Here is a 24,399-nt window from a genome sequence, read left to right on the forward strand (position 1 = left end):
TCAACATCTGTGACAGAGGGTCTGAGTTCAACATCTGTAACAGAGGGTCTCAGTTCAACATCTGTAATAGGGTTTGAGTTCAACCTGTAACAGAGGGTCTGAGTTCAACATCTGTAATAGAGGGTCTGAGTTCAACATCTGTAATAGAGGGTATGAGTTCAACATCTGTAATAGAGGGTATGAGTTCAACATCTGTAATAGAGGGTCTGTTTTCAACCTGTAATCGGGTCTTTCAACATCTGTAACAGAGGGTCTGAGTTCAACATCTGTAATAGAGGGTCTGAGTTCAACATCTGTAACAGATGGTCTGAGTTCAACATGTAACAGAGGGTCTGAGTTCAACATCTGTAATATAGGTTCTGAGTTCAACATCTGTAACAGAGGGTCTGAGTTCAACATCTGTAACAAAGGGTCTGAGTTCAACATCTGTACTAGAGGGTCTGAGTTCAACATCTGTAATAGAGGGTCTGAGTTCAACATCTGTAACAGAGGGTCTGAGTTCAACATCTGTAAAAGGGTCTGAGTTCAACATCTGTAATAGAGAGTATGAGTTCAACATCTGTGATAGAGAGTCTGAGTTCAACATCTGTAACAGAGGGTCTCAGTTCAACATCTGTAATAGGGTCTGAGTTCAACCTGTAACAGAGGGTCTGAGTTCAACATCTGTAACAGAGGGTCTGAGTTCAACATCTGTAACAGAGGGTCTGAGTTCAACATCCCTAATAGAAGGTCTGAGTTCAACATCTGTGATAGAGGGTCTGAGTTCAACATCTGTAACAGAGGGTCTCAGTTCAACATCTGTAATAGGGTCTGAGTTCAACCTGTAACAGAGGGTCTGAGTTCAACATCTGTAATAGAGGGTCTGAGTTCAACATCTGTAACAGAGGGTCTGAGTTCAACATGTAACAGAGGGTCTGAGTTCAACATCTGTAATAGAGGGTCTGAGTTCAACATCTGTAACAGAGGGTCTGAGTTCAACATCTGTAACAGAGGGTCTGTTCAACATTTGTAATAGAAGGTCTGAGTTCAACATCTGTGATAGAGGGTCTGAGTTCAACATCTGTAACATAGGGTCTCAGTTCAACATCTGTAATAGGGTTTGAGTTCAACCTGTAACAGAGGGTCTGAGTTCAACATCTGTAATAGAGGGTCTGAGTTCAACATCTGTAATAGAGGGTATGAGTTCAACATCTGTAATAGAGGGTATGAGTTCAACATCTGTAATAGAGGGTCTGTTTTCAACCTGTAATAGGGTCTTTCAACATCTGTAACAGAGGGTCTGAGTTCAACATCTGTAATAGAGGGTCTGAGTTCAACATCTGTAACAGATGGTCTGAGTTCAACATGTAACAGAGGGTCTGAGTTCAACATCTGTAATATAGGTTCTGAGTTCAACATCTGTAACAGAGGGTCTGAGTTCAACATCTGTAACAAAGGGTCTGAGTTCAACATCTGTACTAGAGGGTCTGAGTTCAACATCTGTAATAGAGGGTCTGAGTTCAACACCTAATATAGGGTTTGAGTTCAACATCTGTACTAGAGGGTCTGTTCAACATCTGTAATAGAGGGTCCGAGTTCAACATCTGTACTAGAGGGTCTGAGTTCAACATGTGTACCAGAGGGTTTGTTCAACATCTGTAATAGAGGGTCTGAGTTCAACATCTGTACTAGGGTCTGAGCTTAACATCTGTAATAGAGGGTCTGAGTTCAACATCTGTAATAGGGTCTGAGTTCAACATCTGTACTAGAGGACCTTTCAACATCTGTAACAGAGGGTCTGAGTTCAACATCTGTAACAGAGGGTCTGAGTTCAACATCTGTAAGAGGGTCTGAGTTCAACATCTGTAATAGAGAGTATGAGTTCAACATCTGTGATAGAGGGTCTGAGTTCAACATCTGTAACAGAGGGTCTCAGTTCAACATCTGTAATAGGGTCTGAGTTCAACCTGTAACAGAGGGTCTGAGTTCAACATCTGTAACATAGGGTCTGAGTACAACATCTGTAACAGAGGGTCTGAGTTCAACATCTCTAATAGAAGGTCTGAGTGCAACATCTGTAATAGAGGGTCTGAGTTCAACATCTGTAACAGAGGGTCTCAGTTCAACATCTGTAATAGGGTCTGAGTTCAACCTGTAACAGAGGGTCTGAGTTCAACATCTGTAATAGATGATCTGAGTTCAACATCTGTAACAGATGGTCTGAGTTCAACATGTAACAGAGAGTCTGAGTTCAACATCTGTAACAGATGGTCTGAGTTCAACATGTAACAGAGGGTCTGAGTTCAACATCTGTAATAGAGGGTCTGAGTTCAACATCTGTAACAGATGGTCTGAGTTCAACATCTGTAACAGAGGGTCTGTTCAACATCTGTAATAGAAGGTCTGAGTCATCATCTGTGATAGAGGGTCTGAGTTCAACATCTGTAACAGAGGGTCTCAGTTCAACATCTGTAATAGGGTTTGAGTTCAACCTGTAACAGAGGGTCTGAGTTCAACATCTGTAATAGAGGGTCTGAGTTCAACATCTGTAATAGAGGGTATGAGTTCAACATCTGTAATAGAGGGTCTGTTTTCAACATCTGTAATAGAGGGTCTGTTTTCAACCTGTAATAGGGTCTTTCAACATCTGTAACAGAGGGTCTGAGTTCATCTGTAATAGAGGGTCTGAGTTCAACATCTGTAACAGATGGTCTGAGTTCAACATGTAACAGAGGGTCTTAGTTCAACATCTGTAATATAGGTTCTGAGTTCAACATCTGTAACAGAGGGTCTGAGTTCAACATCTGTAACAAAGGGTCTGAGTTCAACATCTGTACTAGAGGGTCTGAGTTCAACATCTGTAATAGAGGGTCTGAGTTCAACACCTAATATAGGGTTTGAGTTCAACATCTGTACTAGAGGGTCGGTTCAACATCTGTAATAGAGGGTCCGAGTTCAACATCTGTACTAGAGGGTCTGAGTTCAACATGTGTACCAGAGGGTTTGTTCAACATCTGTAATAGAGGGTCTGAGTTCAACATCTGTACTAGGGTCTGAGTTCAACATCTGTAATAGAGGGTCTGAGTTCAACATCTGTAATAGGGTCTGAGTTCAACATCTGTACTAGAGGGCCTTTCAACATCTGTACTAGAGGGTCTGAGTTCAACATCTGTACTAGAGGGTCTGTTCAACACCTGTAATAGGGTCTGAGTTCAACATCTGTAATAGTCTGATTTCAACATCTGTAATATAGGGTCTGAGTTCATCTGTACTAGAGGGTCTGAGTTCAACATTTGTAACAGGGTCTGAGTTCAACATCTGTAACAGAGGGCCTGAGTTCAACATCTGTAAGAGGGTTTGAGTTCAACATCTATAATAGAGAGTATGAGTTCAACATCTGTAATAGAGGGTCTGTTCAACATCTGCAACAGAGGGTCTGAGTTCAACATCTGTGATAGTGTCTAAGTTCAACATCTATAACAGAGGGTCTGAGTTCAACATCTGTAATAGAGTGTCTGAGTTCAACATCTGTACGAGAGGGTCTGAGTTCAACATCTGTAACAGAGGGTCTGAGTTCAACATCTGTGTCTGAGGTCAACATCTGTAATAGAGGGTCTGAGTTCAACATCTGTAACAGGGTCTGAGTTCAACATCTGTAATAGAGGGTCTGAGTTCAACATCTGTAACAGAGGGTCTGAGTTCAACATCTGTAACAGAGGGTCTGAGTTCAACATCTGTAACAGAGTGTCTGAGTTCAACACCTGTAACAGAGGGTCTGAGTTCAACATCTGTAACAGAAGGTCTGAGTTCAACATCTGTGATAGAGGGTTTGAGTTCAACATCTGTAACAGAGGGTCTGAGTTCAACATCTGTAATAGAGGGTCTGAGTTCAACCTGTAACAGTGGGTCTGAGTTCAACATCTGTAATAGAGGGTCTGAGTTCAGCATCTGTAATAGGGTCTGAGTTTAACATCTGTAATAGAGGGTCCGAGTTCAACATCTGTAACAGAGGGTCTGAGTTCAACATCTGCAATAGAGGGTCTGAGTTTAACATCTGTAATAGAGGGTCTGAGTTCAACATCTGTAACAGCGGGTCTGAGTTCAACATCTGTAACAGAGGGTCTGAGTTCAACATCTATAACAGAGGGTCTGAGTTCAACATCTGTAATAGAAAGTATGAGTTCAACATCTGTGATAGAGGGTCTGAGTTCAACATCTGTAATAGAGGGTCTGTTTTCAACATCTGTAATAGAGGGTCTGTTTTCAACCTGTAATAGGGTCTTTCAACATCTGTAACAGAGGGTCTGAGTTCAACATCTGTAATAGAGGGTCTGAGTTCAACATCTGTAACAGATGGTCTGAGTTCAACATGCAACAGAGAGTCTGAGTTCAACATCTGTAATAGAGGGTCTGAGTTCAACATCTGTAACCTAGGGTCTGAGTTCAACATCTGTAACAAAGGGTCTGAGTTCAACATCTGTACTAGAGGGTCTGAGTTCAACATCTGTAATACAGGGTCTGAGTTCAACACCTAATATAGGGTCTGAGTTCAACATCTGTACTAGAGGGTCTGAGTTCAACATCTGTAATAGAGGGTCCGAGTTCAACATCTGTACTAGAGGGTCTGAGTTCAACATGTGTACTAGAGGGTTTGTTCAACATCTGTAATAGAGGGCCTGAGTTCAACATCTGTACTAGAGTCTGAGTTCAACATCTGTAATAGAGGGTCTGAGTTCAACATCTGTAATAGGGTCTGAGTTCAACATCTGTACTAGAGGGCCTTTCAACATCTGTACTAGAGGGTCTGAGTTCAACATATGTACTAGAGGGTCTGTTCAACATCTGTAATAGGGTCTGAGTTCAACATCTGTAATAGTCTGAGTTCAACAGCTGTAATATAGGGTCTGAGTTCATCTGTACTAGAGGGTCTGAGTTCAACATCTGTAACAGAGGGTCTGAGTTCAACATCTGTAACAGAGGGTCTGGGTTCAACATCTGTAAGAGGGTCTGAGTTCAACATAGAGAGTATGAGTTCAACATCTGTAATAGAGGGTCTGTTCAACATCTGTAACAGAGGGTCTGAGTTCAACATCTGTGATAGTGTCTAAGTTCAACATCTATAACAGAGGGTCTGAGTTCAACATCTGTAGTAGAGGGTCTGAGTTCAACATCTGTAATAGAGGGTCTGAGTTTAACATCTGTACTAGAGGGTCTGAGTTCAACATCTGTGTCTGAGGTCAACATCTGTAATAGAGGATCTGAGTTCTACATCTGTAACAGGGTCTGAGTTCAACATCTGTAATAGGGTCTGAGTTCAACATCTGTAACAGAGGGTCTGATTTCAACATCTGTAACAGAGGGTCTGAGTTCAACATCTGTACTAGAGGGTCTGAGTTCAACATCTGTAATAGAGGGTCCGAGTTCAACATCTCTACTAGAGGGTCTGAGTTCAACATCTGTACTAGAGGGTCTAAGTTCAACATCTGTAATAGAGGGTCTTTCAACATCTCTAATAGAGTGTCTGAGTTCAACATCTGTACTAGAGGGTGTGAGTGCATCTGTGCTAGAGGGTCTGAGTTCAACATCTGTACTAGAGGGTCTGAGTTCAACATCTGTAATAGAGCGTCTGAGTTCAACATCTCTAATAGAGGGTCTGAGTTCAACATCTGTAATAGAGAGTCTGAGTTCAACATCTGTAATAGAGGGTCTGGGTTCATCTGTAATAGAGGGTCTGAGTTCAACATCTCTACTAGAGGGGCTGAGTTCAACATCTGTAACAGAGGGTCTGTGTTCAACATCTGTAACAGAGGGTCTGAGTTCAACATCTGTACTAGAGGGTCTGAGTTCAACATCTGTAACAGAGGGTCTGAGTTCAACATCTGTAACAGAGTGTCTGAGTTCAACATCTGTAACAGAGGGTCTGAGTTCAACATCTGTAATAGAAGGTCTGAGTTCAACATCTGTGATAGAGGGTCTGAGTTCAACATCTGTAACAGAGGGTCTGAGTTCAACATCTCTAATAGGGTCTGAGTTTAACATCTGTAATAGAGGGTCTGAGTTCAACATCAGTAACAGATGGCCTGAGTTCAACATCTGCAATAGAGGGTCTGAGATCAACATCTGTAATACAGGGTCTGAGTTCAACATCTGTAACAGCGTGTCTGAGTTCAACATCTGTAACAGAGGGTCTGAGTTCAACATCTGTAACAGAGAGTCTGAGTTCAACATCTGTAATAGAAGGTCTGAGTTCAACATCTGTGATAGAGGGTCTGAGTTCAACATCTGTAACAGCGGGTCTCAGTTCAACATCTGTAATAGGGTCTGAGTTCAACCTGTAACAGAGAGTCTGAGTTCAACATCTGTAATAGAGGGTCTGAGTTCAACATCTGTAACCTAGGGTCTGAGTTCAACATCTGTAACAAAGGGTCTGAGTTCAACATCTGTACTAGAGGGTCTGAGTTCAACATCTGTAATACAGGGTCTGAGTTCAACACCTAATATAGGGTCTGAGTTCAACATCTGTAATAGAGGGTCCGAGTTCAACATCTGTACTAGAGGGTCTGAGTTCAACATGTGTACTAGAGGGTTTGTTCAACATCTGTAATAGAGGGCCTGAGTTCAACATCTGTACTAGAGTCTGAGTTCAACATCTGTAATAGAGTGTCTGAGTTCAACATCTGTAATAGGGTCTGAGTTCAACATCTGTACTAGAGGGCCTTTCAACATCTGTACTAGAGGGTCTGAGTTCAACATATGTACTAGAGCGTCTGCAACATCTGTAATAGGTTCTGAGTTCAACATCTGTAATAGTCTGAGTTCAACAGCTGTAATATAGGGTCTGAGTTCATCTGTACTAGAAGGTCTGAGTTCAACATCTGTAACAGAGGGTCTGAGTTCAACATCTGTAACAGAGGGTCTGGGTTCAACATCTGTAAGAGGGTCTGAGTTCAACATAGAGAGTATGAGTTCAACATCTGTAATAGAGGGTCTGTTCAACATATGTAACAGAGGGTCTGAGTTCAACATCTGTGATAGTGTCTAAGTTCAACATCTATAACAGACGGTCTGAGTTCAACATCTGTAGTAGAGGGTCTGAGTTCAACATCTGTAATAGAGGGTCTGAGTTTAACATCTGTACTAGAGGGTCTGAGTTCAACATCTGTGTCTGAGGTCAACATCTGTAATAGAGGATCTGAGTTCTACATCTGTAACAGGGTCTGAGTTCAACATCTGTAATAGGGTCTGAGTTCAACATCTGTAACAGAGGGTCTGATTTCAACATCTGTAACAGAGGGTCTGAGTTCAACATCTGTACTAGAGGGTCTGAGTTCAACATCTGTAATAGAGGGTCCGAGTTCAACATCTCTACTAGAGGGTCTGAGTTCAACATCTGTACTAGAGGGTCTAAGTTCAACATCTGTAATAGAGGGTCTTTCAACATCTCTAATAGAGTGTCTGAGTTCAACATCTGTACTAGAGGGTGTGAGTGCATCTGTGCTAGAGGGTCTGAGTTCAACATCTGTACTAGAGGGTCTGAGTTCAACATTTGTAATAGAGCGTCTGAGTTCAACATCTCTAATAGAGGGTCTGAGTTCAACATCTGTAATAGAGAGTCTGAGTTCAACATCTGTAATAGAGGGTCTGGGTTCATCTGTAATAGAGGGTCTGAGTTCAACATCTCTACTAGAGGGGCTGAGTTCAACATCTGTAACAGAGGGTCTGTGTTCAACATCTGTAACAGAGGGTCTGAGTTCAACATCTGTACTAGAGGGTCTGAGTTCAACATCTGTAACAGAGGGTCTGAGTTCAACATCTGTAACAGAGTGTCTGAGTTCAACATCTGTAACAGAGGGTCTGAGTTCAACATCTGTAATAGAAGGTCTGAGTTCAACATCTGTGATAGAGGGTCTGAGTTCAACATCTGTAACAGAGGGTCTGAGTTCAACATCTCTAATAGGGTCTGAGTTTAACATCTGTAATAGAGGGTCTGAGTTCAACATCTGTAACAGATGGCCTGAGTTCAACATCTGCAATAGAGGGTCTGAGATCAACATCTGTAATACAGGGTCTGAGTTCAACATCTGTAACAGCGTGTCTGAGTTCAACATCTGTACTAGAGGGCCTTTCAACATCTGTACTAGAGGGTCTGAGTTCAACATATGTACTAGAGGGTCTGCAACATCTGTAATAGGTTCTGAGTTCAACATCTGTAATAGTCTGAGTTCAACAGCTGTAATATAGGGTCTGAGTTCATCTGTACTAGAGGGTCTGAGTTCAACATCTGTAACAGAGGGTCTGAGTTCAACATCTGTAACAGAGGGTCTGGGTTCAACATCTGTAAGAGGGTCTGAGTTCAACATAGAGAGTATGAGTTCAACATCTGTAATAGAGGGTCTGTTCAACATCTGTAACAGAGGGTCTGAGTTCAACATCTGTGATAGTGTCTAAGTTCAACATCTATAACAGACGGTCTGAGTTCAACATCTGTAGTAGAGGGTCTGAGTTCAACATCTGTAATAGAGGGTCTGAGTTTAACATCTGTACTAGAGGGTCTGAGTTCAACATCTGTGTCTGAGGTCAACATCTGTAATAGAGGATCTGAGTTCTACATCTGTAACAGGGTCTGAGTTCAACATCTGTAATAGGGTCTGAGTTCAACATCTGTAACAGAGGGTCTGATTTCAACATCTGTAACAGAGGGTCTGAGTTCAACATCTGTACTAGAGGGTCTGAGTTCAACATCTGTAATAGAGGGTCCGAGTTCAACATCTCTACTAGAGGGTCTGAGTTCAACATCTGTACTAGAGGGTCTAAGTTCAACATCTGTAATAGAGGGTCTTTCAACATCTCTAATAGAGTGTCTGAGTTCAACATCTGTACTAGAGGGTGTGAGTGCATCTGTGCTAGAGGGTCTGAGTTCAACATCTGTACTAGAGGGTCTGAGTTCAACATCTGTAATAGAGCGTCTGAGTTCAACATCTCTAATAGAGGGTCTGAGTTCAACATCTGTAATAGAGAGTCTGAGTTCAACATCTGTAATAGAGGGTCTGGGTTCATCTGTAATAGAGGGTCTGAGTTCAACATCTCTACTAGAGGGGCTGAGTTCAACATCTGTAACAGAGGGTCTGTGTTCAACATCTGTAACAGAGGGTCTGAGTTCAACATCTGTACTAGAGGGTCTGAGTTCAACATCTGTAACAGAGGGTCTGAGTTCAACATCTGTAACAGAGTGTCTGAGTTCAACATCTGTAACAGAGGGTCTGAGTTCAACATCTGTAATAGAAGGTCTGAGTTCAACATCTGTGATAGAGGGTCTGAGTTCAACATCTGTAACAGAGGGTCTGAGTTCAACATCTCTAATAGGGTCTGAGTTTAACATCTGTAATAGAGGGTCTGAGTTCAACATCTGTAACAGATGGCCTGAGTTCAACATCTGCAATAGAGGGTCTGAGATCAACATCTGTAATACAGGGTCTGAGTTCAACATCTGTAACAGCGTGTCTGAGTTCAACATCTGTAACAGAGGGTCTGAGTTCAACATCTGTAACAGAGAGTCTGAGTTCAACATCTGTAATAGAAGGTCTGAGTTCAACATCTGTGATAGAGGGTCTGAGTTCAACATCTGTAACAGCGGGTCTCAGTTCAACATCTGTAATAGGGTCTGAGTTCAACCTGTAACAGAGAGTCTGAGTTCAACATCTGTAATAGAGGGTCTGAGTTCAACATCTGTAACCTAGGGTCTGAGTTCAACATCTGTAACAAAGGGTCTGAGTTCAACATCTGTACTAGAGGGTCTTAGTTCAACATCTGTAATACAGGGTCTGAGTTCAACACCTAATATAGGGTCTGAGTTCAACATCTGTACTAGAGGGTCTGAGTTCAACATCTGTAATAGAGGGTCCGAGTTCAACATCTGTACTAGAGGGTCTGAGTTCAACATGTGTACTAGAGGGTTTGTTCAACATCTGTAATAGAGGGCCTGAGTTCAACATCTGTACTAGAGTCTGAGTTCAACATCTGTAATAGAGTGTCTGAGTTCAACATCTGTAATAGGGTCTGAGTTCAACATCTGTACTAGAGGGCCTTTCAACATCTGTACTAGAGGGTCTGAGTTCAACATATGTACTAGAGGGTCTGCAACATCTGTAATAGGTTCTGAGTTCAACATCTGTAATAGTCTGAGTTCAACAGCTGTAATATAGGGTCTGAGTTCATCTGTACTAGAGGGTCTGAGTTCAACATCTGTAACAGAGGGTCTGAGTTCAACATCTGTAACAGAGGGTCTGGGTTCAACATCTGTAAGAGGGTCTGAGTTCAACATAGAGAGTATGAGTTCAACATCTGTAATAGAGGGTCTGTTCAACATCTGTAACAGAGGGTCTGAGTTCAACATCTGTGATAGTGTCTAAGTTCAACATCTATAACAGACGGTCTGAGTTCAACATCTGTAGTAGAGGGTCTGAGTTCAACATCTGTAATAGAGGGTCTGAGTTTAACATCTGTACTAGAGGGTCTGAGTTCAACATCTGTGTCTGAGGTCAACATCTGTAATAGAGGATCTGAGTTCTACATCTGTAACAGGGTCTGAGTTCAACATCTGTAATAGGGTCTGAGTTCAACATCTGTAACAGAGGGTCTGATTTCAACATCTGTAACAGAGTGTCTGAGTTCAACATCTGTACTAGAGGGTCTGAGTTCAACATCTGTAATAGAGGGTCCGAGTTCAACATCTCTACTAGAGGGTCTGAGTTCAACATCTGTACTAGAGGGTCTAAGTTCAACATCTGTAATAGAGGGTCTTTCAACATCTCTAATAGAGTGTCTGAGTTCAACATCTGTACTAGAGGGTGTGAGTGCATCTGTGCTAGAGGGTCTGAGTTCAACATCTGTACTAGAGGGTCTGAGTTCAACATCTGTAATAGAGCGTCTGAGTTCAACATCTCTAATAGAGGGTCTGAGTTCAACATCTGTAATAGAGAGTCTGAGTTCAACATCTGTAATAGAGGGTCTGGGTTCATCTGTAATAGAGGGTCTGAGTTCAACATCTCTACTAGAGGGGCTGAGTTCAACATCTGTAACAGAGGGTCTGTGTTCAACATCTGTAACAGAGGGTCTGAGTTCAACATCTGTACTAGAGGGTCTGAGTTCAACATCTGTAACAGAGGGTCTGAGTTCAACATCTGTAACAGAGTGTCTGAGTTCAACATCTGTAACAGAGGGTCTGAGTTCAACATCTGTAATAGAAGGTCTGAGTTCAACATCTGTGATAGAGGGTCTGAGTTCAACATCTGTAACAGAGGGTCTGAGTTCAACATCTCTAATAGGGTCTGAGTTTAACATCTGTAATAGAGGGTCTGAGTTCAACATCTGTAACAGATGGCCTGAGTTCAACATCTGCAATAGAGGGTCTGAGATCAACATCTGTAATACAGGGTCTGAGTTCAACATCTGTAACAGCGTGTCTGAGTTCAACATCTGTAACAGAGGGTCTGAGTTCAACATCTGTAACAGAGAGTCTGAGTTCAACATCTGTAATAGAAGGTCTGAGTTCAACATCTGTGATAGAGGGTCTGAGTTCAACATCTGTAACAGCGGGTCTCAGTTCAACATCTGTAATAGGGTCTGAGTTCAACCTGTAACAGAGAGTCTGAGTTCAACATCTGTAATAGAGGGTCTGAGTTCAACATCTGTAACCTAGGGTCTGAGTTCAACATCTGTAACAAAGGGTCTGAGTTCAACATCTGTACTAGAGGGTCTTAGTTCAACATCTGTAATACAGGGTCTGAGTTCAACACCTAATATAGGGTCTGAGTTCAACATCTGTACTAGAGGGTCTGAGTTCAACATCTGTAATAGAGGGTCCGAGTTCAACATCTGTACTAGAGGGTCTGAGTTCAACATGTGTACTAGAGGGTTTGTTCAACATCTGTAATAGAGGGCCTGAGTTCAACATCTGTACTAGAGTCTGAGTTCAACATCTGTAATAGAGTGTCTGAGTTCATCTGTAATAGGGTCTGAGTTCAACATCTGTACTAGAGGGCCTTTAAACATCTGTACTAGAGGGTCTGAGTTCAACATATGTACTAGAGGGTCTGCAACATCTGTAATAGGTTCTGAGTTCAACATCTGTAATAGTCTGAGTTCAACAGCTGTAATATAGGGTCTGAGTTCATCTGTACTAGAGGGTCTGAGTTCAACATCTGTAACAGAGGGTCTGAGTTCAACATCTGTAACAGAGGGTCTGGGTTCAACATCTGTAAGAGGGTCTGAGTTCAACATAGAGAGTATGAGTTCAACATCTGTAATAGAGGGTCTGTTCAACATCTGTAACAGAGGGTCTGAGTTCAACATCTGTGATAGTGTCTAAGTTCAACATCTATAACAGACGGTCTGAGTTCAACATCTGTAGTAGAGGGTCTGAGTTCAACATCTGTAATAGAGGGTCTGAGTTTAACATCTGTACTAGAGGGTCTGAGTTCAACATCTGTGTCTGAGGTCAACATCTGTAATAGAGGATCTGAGTTCTACATCTGTAACAGGGTCTGAGTTCAACATCTGTAATAGGGTCTGAGTTCAACATCTGTAACAGAGGGTCTGATTTCAACATCTGTAACAGAGGGTCTGAGTTCAACATCTGTACTAGAGGGTCTGAGTTCAACATCTGTAATAGAGGGTCCGAGTTCAACATCTCTACTAGAGGGTCTGAGTTCAACATCTGTACTAGAGGGTCTAAGTTCAACATCTGTAATAGAGGGTCTTTCAACATCTCTAATAGAGTGTCTGAGTTCAACATCTGTACTAGAGGGTGTGAGTGCATCTGTGCTAGAGGGTCTGAGTTCAACATCTGTACTAGAGGGTCTGAGTTCAACATCTGTAATAGAGCGTCTGAGTTCAACATCTCTAATAGAGGGTCTGAGTTCAACATCTGTAATAGAGAGTCTGAGTTCAACATCTGTAATAGAGGGTCTGGGTTCATCTGTAATAGAGGGTCTGAGTTCAACATCTCTACTAGAGGGGCTGAGTTCAACATCTGTAACAGAGGGTCTGTGTTCAACATCTGTAACAGAGGGTCTGAGTTCAACATCTGTACTAGAGGGTCTGAGTTCAACATCTGTAACAGAGGGTCTGAGTTCAACATCTGTAACAGAGTGTCTGAGTTCAACATCTGTAACAGAGGGTCTGAGTTCAACATCTGTAATAGAAGGTCTGAGTTCAACATCTGTGATAGAGGGTCTGAGTTCAACATCTGTAACAGAGGGTCTGAGTTCAACATCTCTAATAGGGTCTGAGTTTAACATCTGTAATAGAGGGTCTGAGTTCAACATCTGTAACAGATGGCCTGAGTTCAACATCTGCAATAGAGGGTCTGAGATCAACATCTGTAATACAGGGTCTGAGTTCAACATCTGTAACAGCGTGTCTGAGTTCAACATCTGTGATAGAGGGTCTGAGTTCAACATCTGTAACAGAGAGTCTGAGTTCAACATCTGTAATAGAAGGTCTGAGTTCAACATCTGTGATAGAGGGTCTGAGTTCAACATCTGTAACAGCGGGTCTCAGTTCAACATCTGTAATAGGGTCTGAGTTCAACCTGTAACAGAGAGTCTGAGTTCAACATCTGTAATAGAGGGTCTGAGTTCAACATCTGTAACATAGGGTCTGAGTTCAACATCTGTAACAAAGGGTCTGAGTTCAACATCTGTACTAGAGGGTCTGAGTTCAACATCTGTAATACAGGGTCTGAGTTCAACACCTAATATAGGGTCTGAGTTCAACATCTGTACTAGAGGGTCTGAGTTCAACATCTGTAATAGAGGGTCCGAGTTCAACATCTGTACTAGAGGGTCTGAGTTCAACATGTGTACTAGAGGGTTTGTTCAACATCTGTAATAGAGGGCCTGAGTTCAACATCTGTACTAGAGTCTGAGTTCAACATCTGTAATAGGGTCTGAGTTCAACATCTGTACTAGAGGGCCTTTCAACATCTGTACTAGAGGGTCTGAGTTCAACATATGTACTAGAGGGTCTGCAACATCTGTAATAGGGTCTGAGTTCAACATCTGTAATAGTCTGAGTTCAACAGCTGTAATATAGGGTCTGAGTTCATCTGTACTAGAGGGTCTGAGTTCAACATCTGTAACAGAGGGTCTGAGTTCAACATCTGTAACAGAGGGTCTGGGTTCAACATCTGTAAGAGGGTCTGAGTTCAACATAGAGAGTATGAGTTCAACATCTGTAATAGAGGGTCTGTTCAACATCTGTACTAGAGGGTCTGAGTTCAACATCTGTGTCTGAGGTCAACATCTGTAATAGAGGATCTGAGTTCTACATCTGTAACAGGGTCTGAGTTCAACATCTGTAATAGGGTCTGAGTTCAACATCTGTAACAGAGGGTCTGATTTCAACATCTGTAACAGAGGGTCTGAGTTCAACATCTGTACTAGAGGGTCTGAGTTCAACATCTGTAATAGAGGGTCCGAGTTCAACATCTCTACTAGAGGGTCTGAGTTCAACATCTGTACTAGAGGGTCTTTCAACATCTCTAATAGAGTGTCTGAGTTCAACATCTGTACTAGAGGGTGTGAGTGCATCTGTGCTAGAGGGTCTGAGTTCAACATCTGTACTAGAGGGTCTGAGTTCAACATCTGTAATAGAGCGTCTGAGTTCAACATCTCTAATAGAGGGTCTGAGTTCAACATCTGTAATAGAGAGTCTGAGTTCAACATCTGTAATAGAGGGTCTGGGTTCATCTGTAATAGAGGGTCTGAGTTCAACATCTCTACTAGAGGGGCTGAGTTCAACATCTGTAACAGAGGGTCTGTGTTCAACATCTGTAACAGAGGGTCTGAGTTCAACATCTGTACTAGAGGGTCTGAGTTCAACATCTGTAACAGAGGGTCTGAGTTCAACATCTGTAACAGAGTGTCTGAGTTCAACATAGAGAGTATGAGTTCAACATCTGTAATAGAGGGTCTGTTCAACATCTGTAACAGAGGGTCTGAGTTCAACATCTGTGATAGTGTCTAAGTTCAACATCTATAACAGACGGTCTGAGTTCAACATCTGTAGTAGAGGGTCTGAGTTCAACATCTGTAATAGAGGGTCTGAGTTTAACATCTGTACTAGAGGGTCTGAGTTCAACATCTGTGTCTGAGGTCAACATCTGTAATAGAGGATCTGAGTTCTACATCTGTAACAGGGTCTGAGTTCAACATCTGTAATAGGGTCTGAGTTCAACATCTGTAACAGAGGGTCTGATTTCAACATCTGTAACAGAGGGTCTGAGTTCAACATCTGTACTAGAGGGTCTGAGTTCAACATCTGTAATAGAGGGTCCGAGTTCAACATCTCTACTAGAGGGTCTGAGTTCAACATCTGTACTAGAGGGTCTAATTTCAACATCTGTAATAGAGGGTCTTTCAACATCTCTAATAGAGTGTCTGAGTTCAACATCTGTACTAGAGGGTGTGAGTGCATCTGTGCTAGAGGGTCTGAGTTCAACATCTGTACTAGAGGGTCTGAGTTCAACATCTGTAATAGAGCGTCTGAGTTCAACATCTCTAATAGAGGGTCTGAGTTCAACATCTGTAATAGAGAGTCTGAGTTCAACATCTGTAATAGAGGGTCTGGGTTCATCTGTAATAGAGGGTCTGAGTTCAACATCTCTACTAGAGGGGCTGAGTTCAACATCTGTAACAGAGGGTCTGTGTTCAACATCTGTAACAGAGGGTCTGAGTTCAACATCTGTACTAGAGGGTCTGAGTTCAACATCTGTAACAGAGGGTCTGAGTTCAACATCTGTAACAGAGTGTCTGAGTTCAACATCTGTAACAGAGGGTCTGAGTTCAACATCTGTAATAGAAGGTCTGAGTTCAACATCTGTGATAGAGGGTCTGAGTTCAACATCTGTAACAGAGGGTCTGAGTTCAACATCTGTAATACAGGGTCTGAGTTCAACATCTGTAACAGCGTGTCTGAGTTCAACATCTGTAACAGAGGGTCTGAGTTCAACATCTGTAACAGAGAGTCTGAGTTCAACATCTGTAATAGAAGGTCTGAGTTCAACATCTGTGATAGAGGGTCTGAGTTCAACATCTGTAACAGCGGGTCTCAGTTCAACATCTGTAATAGGGTCTGAGTTCAACCTGTAACAGAGAGTCTGAGTTCAACATCTGCAACAGAGGGTCTGAGTTCAACATCTGTAACAGAGGTTCTGAGTTCAACATCTGTGATAGAGGGTCTGAGTTCAACATCTGTAACAGATGGTCTCAGTTCAACATCTGTGATAGGGTCTGTGTTCAACCTGTAACAGAGTGTCTGAGTTCAACATCTGTAATAGAGTGTCTGTGTTCAACATCTGTAATAGAGGGTATGAGTTCAACATCTGTAATAGAGGGTCTGAGTTCAACATCTGTAATAGAGGGTCTGTGTTCAACCTGTAATCGGGTCTTTCAACATCTGTAACAGAGGATCTGAGTTCAAAATCTGTAATAGAGGGTCTGAGTTCAACATCTGTAACAGATGGTCTAAGTTCAACATGTAACAGAGGGTCTGGGTTCAACATCTGTAATAGAGGGTCTGAGTTCAACACCTAATATATGGTCTGAGTTCAACATCTGTAATAGAGGGTCTGAGTTCAACATCTGTACTAGAGGGTCTGAGTTCAGCATGTGTACTAGAGGGTTTGTTCAACATCTGTAATAGAGGGTCTGAGTTCAACATCTGTACTAGGGTCTGAGTTCAACATCTGTAATAGAGGGTCTGAGTTCAACATCTGTAATAGGGTCTGAGTTCAACATCTGTACTAGAGGGTCTTTCAACATCTGTACTAGAGGGTCTGAGTTCAACATCTGTACTAGATGGTCCGTTCAACATCTGTAATATGATCTGAGTTCAACATCTGTAATAGTCTGAGTTCAACACCTGTAATATAGGGTCTGAGTTCATCTGTCCTAGAGGGTCTGAGTTCAACATCTGTAACAGAGGGTCTGAGTTCAACATCTGTAACAGAGGGTCTGAGTTCAACATCTGTAAGAGGGTCTGAGTTCAACATAGAGACTATGAGTTCAACATCTGTAATAGAGGGTCTGTTCAACATCTGTAACAGAGGGTCTGAGTTCAACATCTGTGATAGTGTCTAAGTTCAACATCTATAACAGAGGGTCTGAGTTCAACATCTGTAGTAGAGGGTCTGAGTTCAACATCTGTAATAGAGGGTCTGAGTTCAACATCTGTACTAGAGGGTCTGAGTTCAACATCTGTAACAGAGGGTCTGAGTTCAACATCTGTAACAGAGGGTCTGGGTTCAACATCTGTAAGAGGGTCTGAGTTCAACATAGAGAGTATGAGTTCAACATCTGTAATAGAGGGTCTGTTCAACATCTGTAACAGAGGGTCTGAGTTCAACATCTGTGATAGTGTCTAAGTTCAACATCTATAACAGACGGTCTGAGTTCAACATCTGTAGTAGAGGGTCTGAGTTCAACATCTGTAATAGAGGGTCTGAGTTTAACATCTGTACTAGAGGGTCTGAGTTCAACATCTGTGTCTGAGGTCAACATCTGTAATAGAGGATCTGAGTTCTACATCTGTAACAGGGTCTGAGTTCAACATCTGTAATAGGGTCTGAGTTCAACATCTGTAACAGAGGGTCTGATTTCAACATCTGTAACAGAGTGTCTGAGTTCAACATCTGTACTAGAGGGTCTGAGTTCAACATCTGTAATAGAGGGTCCGAGTTCAACATCTCTACTAGAGGGTCTGAGTTCAACATCTGTACTAGAGGGTCTAAGTTCAACATCTGTAATAGAGGGTCTTTCAACATCTCTAATAGAGTGTCTGAGTTCAACATCTGTACTAGAGGGTGTGAGTGCATCTGTGCTAGAGGGTCTGAGTTCAACATCTGTACTAGAGGGTCTGAGTTCAACATCTGTAATAGAGCGTCTGAGTTCAACATCTCTAATAGAGGGTCTGAGTTCAACATCTGTAATAGAGAGTCTGAGTTCAACATCTGTAATAGAGGGTCTGGGTTCATCTGTAATAGAGGGTCTGAGTTCAACATCTCTACTAGAGGGGCTGAGTTCAACATCTGTAACAGAGGGTCTGTGTTCAACATCTGTAACAGAGGGTCTGAGTTCAACATCTGTACTAGAGGGTCTGAGTTCAACATCTGTAACAGAGGGTCTGAGTTCAACATCTGTAACAGAGTGTCTGAGTTCAACATCTGTAACAGAGGGTCTGAGTTCAACATCTGTAATAGAAGGTCTGAGTTCAACATCTGTGATAGAGGGTCTGAGTTCAACATCTGTAACAGAGGGTCTGAGTTCAACATCTCTAATAGGGTCTGAGTTTAACATCTGTAATAGAGGGTCTGAGTTCAACATCTGTAACAGATGGCCTGAGTTCAACATCTGCAATAGAGGGTCTGAGATCAACATCTGTAATACAGGGTCTGAGTTCAACATCTGTAACAGCGTGTCTGAGTTCAACATCTGTAACAGAGGGTCTGAGTTCAACATCTGTAACAGAGAGTCTGAGTTCAACATCTGTAATAGAAGGTCTGAGTTCAACATCTGTGATAGAGGGTCTGAGTTCAACATCTGTAACAGCGGGTCTCAGTTCAACATCTGTAATAGGGTCTGAGTTCAACCTGTAACAGAGAGTCTGAGTTCAACATCTGTAATAGAGGGTCTGAGTTCAACATCTGTAACCTAGGGTCTGAGTTCAACATCTGTAACAAAGGGTCTGAGTTCAACATCTGTACTAGAGGGTCTTAGTTCAACATCTGTACTAGAGGGTCTGAGTTCAACATCTGTAATAGAGGGTCCGAGTTCAACATCTGTACTAGAGGGTCTGAGTTCAACATCTGTAATAGAGGGTCCGAGTTCAACATCTGTACTAGAGGGTCTGAGTTCAACATGTGTACTAGAGGGTTTGTTCAACATCTGTAATAGAGGGCCTGAGTTCAACATCTGTACTAGAGTCTGAGTTCAACATCTGTAATAGAGTGTCTGAGTTCATCTGTAATAGGGTCTGAGTTCAACATCTGTACTAGAGGGCCTTTAAACATCTGTACTAGAGGGTCTGAGTTCAACATATGTACTAGAGGGTCTGCAACATCTGTAATAGGTTCTGAGTTCAACATCTGTAATAGTCTGAGTTCAACAGCTGTAATATAGGGTCTGAGTTCATCTGTACTAGAGGGTCTGAGTTCAACATCTGTAACAGAGGGTCTGAGTTCAACATCTGTAACAGAGGGTCTGGGTTCAACATCTGTAAGAGGGTCTGAGTTCAACATAGAGAGTATGAGTTCAACATCTGTAATAGAGGGTCTGTTCAACATCTGTAACAGAGGGTCTGAGTTCAACATCTGTGATAGTGTCTAAGTTCAACATCTATAACAGACGGTCTGAGTTCAACATCTGTAGTAGAGGGTCTGAGTTCAACATCTGTAATAGAGGGTCTGAGTTTAACATCTGTACTAGAGGGTCTGAGTTCAACATCTGTGTCTGAGGTCAACATCTGTAATAGAGGATCTGAGTTCTACATCTGTAACAGGGTCTGAGTTCAACATCTGTAATAGGGTCTGAGTTCAACATCTGTAACAGAGGGTCTGATTTCAACATCTGTAACAGAGGGTCTGAGTTCAACATCTGTACTAGAGGGTCTGAGTTCAACATCTGTAATAGAGGGTCCGAGTTCAACATCTCTACTAGAGGGTCTGAGTTCAACATCTGTACTAGAGGGTCTAAGTTCAACATCTGTAATAGAGGGTCTTTCAACATCTCTAATAGAGTGTCTGAGTTCAACATCTGTACTAGAGGGTGTGAGTGCATCTGTGCTAGAGGGTCTGAGTTCAACATCTGTACTAGAGGGTCTGAGTTCAACATCTGTAATAGAGCGTCTGAGTTCAACATCTCTAATAGAGGGTCTGAGTTCAACATCTGTAATAGAGAGTCTGAGTTCAACATCTGTAATAGAGGGTCTGGGTTCATCTGTAATAGAGGGTCTGAGTTCAACATCTCTACTAGAGGGGCTGAGTTCAACATCTGTAACAGAGGGTCTGTGTTCAACATCTGTAACAGAGGGTCTGAGTTCAACATCTGTACTAGAGGGTCTGAGTTCAACATCTGTAACAGAGGGTCTGAGTTCAACATCTGTAACAGAGTGTCTGAGTTCAACATCTGTAACAGAGGGTCTGAGTTCAACATCTGTAATAGAAGGTCTGAGTTCAACATCTGTGATAGAGGGTCTGAGTTCAACATCTGTAACAGAGGGTCTGAGTTCAACATCTCTAATAGGGTCTGAGTTTAACATCTGTAATAGAGGGTCTGAGTTCAACATCTGTAACAGATGGCCTGAGTTCGACATCTGCAATAGAGGGTCTGAGATCAACATCTGTAATACAGGGTCTGAGTTCAACATCTGTAACAGCGTGTCTGAGTTCAACATCTGTAACAGAGGGTCTGAGTTCAACATCTGTAACAGAGAGTCTGAGTTCAACATCTGTAATAGAAGGTCTGAGTTCAACATCTGTGATAGAGGGTCTGAGTTCAACATCTGTAACAGCGGGTCTCAGTTCAACATCTGTAATAGGGTCTGAGTTCAACCTGTAACAGAGAGTCTGAGTTCAACATCTGTAATAGAGGGTCTGAGTTCAACATCTGTAACATAGGGTCTGAGTTCAACATCTGTAACAAAGGGTCTGAGTTCAACATCTGTACTAGAGGGTCTGAGTTCAACATCTGTAATACAGGGTCTGAGTTCAACACCTAATATAGGGTCTGAGTTCAACATCTGTACTAGAGGGTCTGAGTTCAACATCTGTAATAGAGGGTCCGAGTTCAACATCTGTACTAGAGGGTCTGAGTTCAACATGTGTACTAGAGGGTTTGTTCAACATCTGTAATAGAGGGCCTGAGTTCAACATCTGTACTAGAGTCTGAGTTCAACATCTGTAATAGGGTCTGAGTTCAACATCTGTACTAGAGGGCCTTTCAACATCTGTACTAGAGGGTCTGAGTTCAACATATGTACTAGAGGGTCTGCAACATCTGTAATAGGGTCTGAGTTCAACATCTGTAATAGTCTGAGTTCAACAGCTGTAATATAGGGTCTGAGTTCATCTGTACTAGAGGGTCTGAGTTCAACATCTGTAACAGAGGGTCTGAGTTCAACATCTGTAACAGAGGGTCTGGGTTCAACATCTGTAAGAGGGTCTGAGTTCAACATAGAGAGTATGAGTTCAACATCTGTAATAGAGGGTCTGTTCAACATCTGTACTAGAGGGTCTGAGTTCAACATCTGTGTCTGAGGTCAACATCTGTAATAGAGGATCTGAGTTCTACATCTGTAACAGGGTCTGAGTTCAACATCTGTAATAGGGTCTGAGTTCAACATCTGTAACAGAGGGTCTGATTTCAACATCTGTAACAGAGGGTCTGAGTTCAACATCTGTACTAGAGGGTCTGAGTTCAACATCTGTAATAGAGGGTCCGAGTTCAACATCTCTACTAGAGGGTCTGAGTTCAACATCTGTACTAGAGGGTCTTTCAACATCTCTAATAGAGTGTCTGAGTTCAACATCTGTACTAGAGGGTGTGAGTGCATCTGTGCTAGAGGGTCTGAGTTCAACATCTGTACTAGAGGGTCTGAGTTCAACATCTGTAATAGAGCGTCTGAGTTCAACATCTCTAATAGAGGGTCTGAGTTCAACATCTGTAATAGAGAGTCTGAGTTCAACATCTGTAATAGAGGGTCTGGGTTCATCTGTAATAGAGGGTCTGAGTTCAACATCTCTACTAGAGGGGCTGAGTTCAACATCTGTAACAGAGGGTCTGTGTTCAACATCTGTAACAGAGGGTCTGAGTTCAACATCTGTACTAGAGGGTCTGAGTTCAACATCTGTAACAGAGGGTCTGAGTTCAACATCTGTAACAGAGTGTCTGAGTTCAACATAGAGAGTATGAGTTCAACATCTGTAATAGAGGGTCTGTTCAACATCTGTAACAGAGGGTCTGAGTTCAACATCTGTGATAGTGTCTAAGTTCAACATCTATAACAGACGGTCTGAGTTCAACATCTGTAGTAGAGGGTCTGAGTTCAACATCTGTAATAGAGGGTCTGAGTTTAACATCTGTACTAGAGGGTCTGAGTTCAACATCTGTGTCTGAGGTCAACATCTGTAATAGAGGATCTGAGTTCTACATCTGTAACAGGGTCTGAGTTCAACATCTGTAATAGGGTCTGAGTTCAACATCTGTAACAGAGGGTCTGATTTCAACATCTGTAACAGAGGGTCTGAGTTCAACATCTGTACTAGAGGGTCTGAGTTCAACATCTGTAATAGAGGGTCCGAGTTCAACATCTCTACTAGAGGGTCTGAGTTCAACATCTGTACTAGAGGGTCTAATTTCAACATCTGTAATAGAGGGTCTTTCAACATCTCTAATAGAGTGTCTGAGTTCAACATCTGTACTAGAGGGTGTGAGTGCATCTGTGCTAGAGGGTCTGAGTTCAACATCTGTACTAGAGGGTCTGAGTTCAACATCTGTAATAGAGCGTCTGAGTTCAACATCTCTAATAGAGGGTCTGAGTTCAACATCTGTAATAGAGAGTCTGAGTTCAACATCTGTAATAGAGGGTCTGGGTTCATCTGTAATAGAGGGTCTGAGTTCAACATCTCTACTAGAGGGGCTGAGTTCAACATCTGTAACAGAGGGTCTGTGTTCAACATCTGTAACAGAGGGTCTGAGTTCAACATCTGTACTAGAGGGTCTGAGTTCAACATCTGTAACAGAGGGTCTGAGTTCAACATCTGTAACAGAGTGTCTGAGTTCAACATCTGTAACAGAGGGTCTGAGTTCAACATCTGTAATAGAAGGTCTGAGTTCAACATCTGTGATAGAGGGTCTGAGTTCAACATCTGTAACAGAGGGTCTGAGTTCAACATCTGTAATACAGGGTCTGAGTTCAACATCTGTAACAGCGTGTCTGAGTTCAACATCTGTAACAGAGGGTCTGAGTTCAACATCTGTAACAGAGAGTCTGAGTTCAACATCTGTAATAGAAGGTCTGAGTTCAACATCTGTGATAGAGGGTCTGAGTTCAACATCTGTAACAGCGGGTCTCAGTTCAACATCTGTAATAGGGTCTGAGTTCAACCTGTAACAGAGAGTCTGAGTTCAACATCTGCAACAGAGGGTCTGAGTTCAACATCTGTAACAGAGGTTCTGAGTTCAACATCTGTGATAGAGGGTCTGAGTTCAACATCTGTAACAGATGGTCTCAGTTCAACATCTGTGATAGGGTCTGTGTTCAACCTGTAACAGAGTGTCTGAGTTCAACATCTGTAATAGAGTGTCTGTGTTCAACATCTGTAATAGAGGGTATGAGTTCAACATCTGTAATAGAGGGTCTGAGTTCAACATCTGTAATAGAGGGTCTGTGTTCAACCTGTAATCGGGTCTTTCAACATCTGTAACAGAGGATCTGAGTTCAAAATCTGTAATAGAGGGTCTGAGTTCAACATCTGTAACAGATGGTCTAAGTTCAACATGTAACAGAGGGTCTGGGTTCAACATCTGTAATAGAGGGTCTGAGTTCAACACCTAATATATGGTCTGAGTTCAACATCTGTAATAGAGGGTCTGAGTTCAACATCTGTACTAGAGGGTCTGAGTTCAACATGTGTACTAGAGGGTTTGCTCAACATCTGTAATAGAGGGCCTGAGTTCAACATCTGTACTAGGGTCTGAGTTCAACATCTGTAATAGAGGGTCTAAGTTCAACATCTGTAATAGGGTCTGAGTTCAACATCTGTACTAGAGGGCCTTTCAACATCTGTACTAGAGGGTCTGAGTTCAACATATGTACTAGAAGGTCTGTTCAACATCTGTAATAGGGTCTGAGTTCAACATCTGTAATAGTCGGAGTTCAACAGCTGTAATATAGGGTCTGAGTTCATCTGTACTAGAGGGTCTGAGTTCAACATCTGTAACAGAGGGTCTGAGTTCAACATCTGTAACAGAGGGTCTGAGTTCAACATCTGTAAGAGGGTCTGAGTTCAACATAGAGAGTATGAGTTCAACATCTGTAATAGAGGGTCTGTTCAACATCTGTAACAGAGGGGCTGAGTTCAACATCTGTGATAGTGTCTAAGTTCAACATCTATAACAGAGGGTCTGAGTTCAACATCTGTAGTAGATGGTATGAGTTCAACATCTGTAATAGAGGGTCTGAGTTCAACATCTGTACTAGAGGGTCTGAGTTCAACATCTGTAACAGAGGGTCTGAGTTCAACATCTGTGTCTGAGGTCAACATCTGTAATAGAGGGTCTGAGTTCAACATCTGTAACATGGTCTGAGTTCAACATCTGTAATAGAGGGTCTGAGTTCAACATCTGTAACAGAGGGTCTGAT

This window comes from Pristiophorus japonicus, unplaced genomic scaffold (assembly GCF_044704955.1).
Source record: "Pristiophorus japonicus isolate sPriJap1 unplaced genomic scaffold, sPriJap1.hap1 HAP1_SCAFFOLD_119, whole genome shotgun sequence".
Lineage (NCBI taxonomy): Eukaryota > Metazoa > Chordata > Chondrichthyes > Pristiophoridae > Pristiophorus > Pristiophorus japonicus.